A 3,787-nucleotide genomic window follows, 5' to 3' on the forward strand; every position below is an offset into this window, starting at 1 on the left:
TTGGCATCTGACTATATCGTTTGGCCTTATGATGAAATATGTCCTCTGAGAAGCGGAGAGCTGAACAATGTGTTATTGTCATGCACTTGACATTTCGAAGTTGTATATTTACTTAGGCAAAGTCATTCTTTTCCTCACCTGTTTGGAAGGAAAGAAGGAAAAAAGGAAGGAGGGAAGAAAGGAGGGAGGGAGGGAGGGAAGAAAGGAAGGAAGGAAGGAAGGAAGGCAGGCAGGCAGGCTTATTTAATATCGGGAGGCCAGTGCGGTGGCTCATGCCTGTAATCCCAATAATTTGGGAGACCAAAGCAGGTAGATCACCTGAGGTCAGGAGTTCGAGGCCAGCCTAGCCAATATGGTGAAACCCCTTCTCTACTAAAAATACAAAAATTAGCCAGGTATGGTAGCGGGTGCCTATAATCCTGGGTACTCAGGAGGCTGAGGCAGGAGAATCACTGGAACCAGGGAGGCAGAGGTTGCAGTGAGCTGAGATCCTCTCTCCAGGGTGCAGATGCATTCCCTTACCTCTGTATATAATTTATGGCAAGTTCATGTGAATTCTGTGACAGCTATAGAAATTATTAAAATGAACAGGCATCCACTTATCCAGAGCCAGGGAGTTCTAAAAGCTCTGCCAGTTCCTCAAGAGCAAGGATCCTGCCTTTTTCATCATTGTTCCCCCGACAGGATTTAGTACAGTGCCTTGCATGTCCATCCAGTATGCATTAATTCAGAGCTTACAGTTCTCACTGAGGATATACAGAGAAGAGTGAGACCTAGAATGTAAGCAGGCAAACAAATATTTCAAGTATGCTAAGTGCTATAAAAAATCTCATGTACACAAGACTGTGGGAGAACAGAGAAAGGAGCTACTGACTGATTCAGCCTAGGGAAGATGGGGAAGTATCACACAGGCAGTTGCATTTGGGCAAGAACTTGAAGGATGGATGGAGGAAACAGCATGTGAGCTACAGCAGCTGGAAAAGATGACACAATGGGGATACAGTGATGCTTCTGAGTATTTGGAGCAGAGAGTTCCTGCCAACTATAAGTGGAGTGGAGGCTGAAAAGATAGGTAAAGGAACTTGTGTAACATGCTTCAGATTTCCTGGGAGTGTTGGCAAGAGTTGCGGGAACAGGTAGTTTCACACATTACTGGTGAGTGCACTCAAGGCATAACCTTTATGGAGCACAAATTGGCAATATCTACCAGAAGTAAAAATGTACATCCCTTTTGACATGGCAGTTATATTATACATTTAGGGATTTATCCTATCAATATATTGTAAAATTACCTATGAACAAGATTAGTTATAATAGCATTGCTCACAAAAGCAAAAGACTGGAAAAAACAAAACTCAATTCTATTAACAGGGATTAGTTAAATAAATTATGGTACATCCATAGAATGGAATACAATGGATAATTGTCAAAAAATCAGTGAATTCCTTATATACTGACAGGGAATAAACTCCAAGATATAACAAGTGTAATAAGAAAAGTATAGAAAAAAAAAAAGAAAAGTATAGAACAATATGCATTGATTGTTACCATCTAGAGAGAAAAAGAATACATGAAAACACAAATCCATAAATATATATTTATACACACATACATAAACATGTATATGAGCAAATATAGTCTTATAATTAATAAAACATCTCTGGAAAGATACACAAAGACATTGATAATAGCTCTGGGTGGATGGGAAGAGTAGAAAGAAGAATTTTCACTGTATTCCATTATGCATCTCTTCAATTTTAAACTATGTGAATGTAACACCTAGTCAAAGAAATTGAATACAATTAAAACTTTTTTAAAAAGAGGTATGACATAATCAGACATGTTATTTAGGAGCATGAGGACCGTGAGGATCAAGAAACAGGAGGAAAGAGACCAGAGGCAGAGAGACTAATTCAGAGGCTACTGCCCACACCAGTCATGAGGTGGTGGCGCCCTGAACTCAGTGGCAGCGGATATGGAGGAAGGGCACAGATTTTGGATATCATTTGGGGGTGATTTTACTTAGCTTATTTTGGCCATTTACTATAGCCCAGGCAGGAGCCATTTTATTCCTCCTACCAGCACAAGAGATTTTGTGGGGGGGGGGGGTTGTTTTTGTGTGTGTGTGTCTGTGTGTGTGTGTGTTTATTTTCACAAGTCCCATAGTAAACAGTCCCATTTTACAGAGGAAGAAACTAAAGCTCAGGGAGATTAAGTGACTTACCAAAAGTCACACAGGCAGAGTAAATGGGTTCAAACCCCTATCCCCACACCACACTGGGGGCCTTTGTTGCAGCTGAGTGAGTAACCAGATCCAGAGGCTACTGCTGTGATTAAATAAAGGGAGGAACCTGGGAGAGAGCATGGAAGCCTTTTGGCAGCTATGAAAGACCATTCTAGCTTCTGAGGTCATAGATAGCTCTGAGAAAGGGTATGTATCCTTGTCTGTGGGCTAGAATTTAGAGCACCCCTTAAGGGGCCTGTGGTTCCAATGTCTTGAGATCTACTCCAACACTGGGAAAAGTCCAGACCTCCCTAAGGTCTACTGAAGCCGGAGGCTCCATAAGACTCAGTTCTTTCAGTCTCCCCAGCAGGGATTCAATTCACTGGCTCTGGGGGCTTGCCAGGGCAAGATGTGCCTCTCCCTCCCCAGCAGGAAGAGCTAGAAAGGGGTTCCCCGGGGTGCCGTTTAGCTGGAATGGGCTCCATATTTTCCTCTCCTATCTCCCTGCAGTATCAAGTGTGTGACTATTGATTTCCTCCCTGCATTTGTTTTTGTTATTCATTATTTATGGGATCATTTTCCATCGTTCGTGCATGAAGGCAAATTTTGTGTAAAAATCAATTGAGTGAGCACCGCCGATGGCTTGTTGCGTTCTCTTGGCTTTCATCTCTGAGGCATCAGTTCTCGGGAGATGCAGAGCAGGAGATGGCATTAGGAGCATGCCAGAGTGGGAAGGGGAGTGAGGACAGGGCAGGGTTAAAAACCTGCCTTAAGAGTCCTAGCCTGTGGAATCACTTTTCATCCCTCCAACGTTCTGTTGAGCTCTCCTGGAAGTCTACGTGAGGATTCATGTGTTCCTGCCCTCATCTCATCCCTACTTCCCTTGTCCCTTTGCCAGGCTGCCTCAATGAAGGGGTGGAGTTCCAGCTGTAGAACCATTTCCATATTATATAGATTTATTTCAATGTAGAAACCCATAGAACTCTTCAGGATTGAGGCTTGGGGGCCTGCTCTCTAGTGGCTCACCCTGAAGACTCTAGGGAAGTCACCCTGAAAGATCAGACAAGGGAGAGTGGGACTAAGAGCAAGGCTGACATTTAAAAGCATCTGCTGTATGTCAAGTCAGGCTGGATGCTTTGCTTATATTCATATTTGAGCTTCAGCGCGAATATGTGTAAGGTAAGTGAGAGTAAAGAAAGGAGCAAGGAGCCGGGCGCGGTGGCTCATGCCTGTAGTCCCAGCACTCTGGGAGGCCAGGGCAAGTGGATCACCTGAGCTCAGGAGTTCAAGACAAGCCTGCCCAAGTTGGTAAAATCCTGTCTCTACTAAAAATACAAAAATTAGCTAGGCATGGTGGCACACATCTGCTGTCCCAGCTACTTGGGAAGATGAGGCAGGAAGATCACTTGAGACCAGGAGGTCAAGGCAGCAGTAAGTTATGATCGCACCACTGCATTCCAGCCCAGGCAAAAAAGTGAGACCCCCCACCTCCTTCCCTGCAAAAAGAAGGAAGGAAGGAAGGAAGGAAGGAAGGAAGGAAGGAAGGAAGGAAGGAAGGAAGGA

Source organism: Piliocolobus tephrosceles, chromosome 4 (assembly GCF_002776525.5).
Source record: "Piliocolobus tephrosceles isolate RC106 chromosome 4, ASM277652v3, whole genome shotgun sequence".
NCBI classification, from domain to species: domain Eukaryota; kingdom Metazoa; phylum Chordata; class Mammalia; order Primates; family Cercopithecidae; genus Piliocolobus; species Piliocolobus tephrosceles.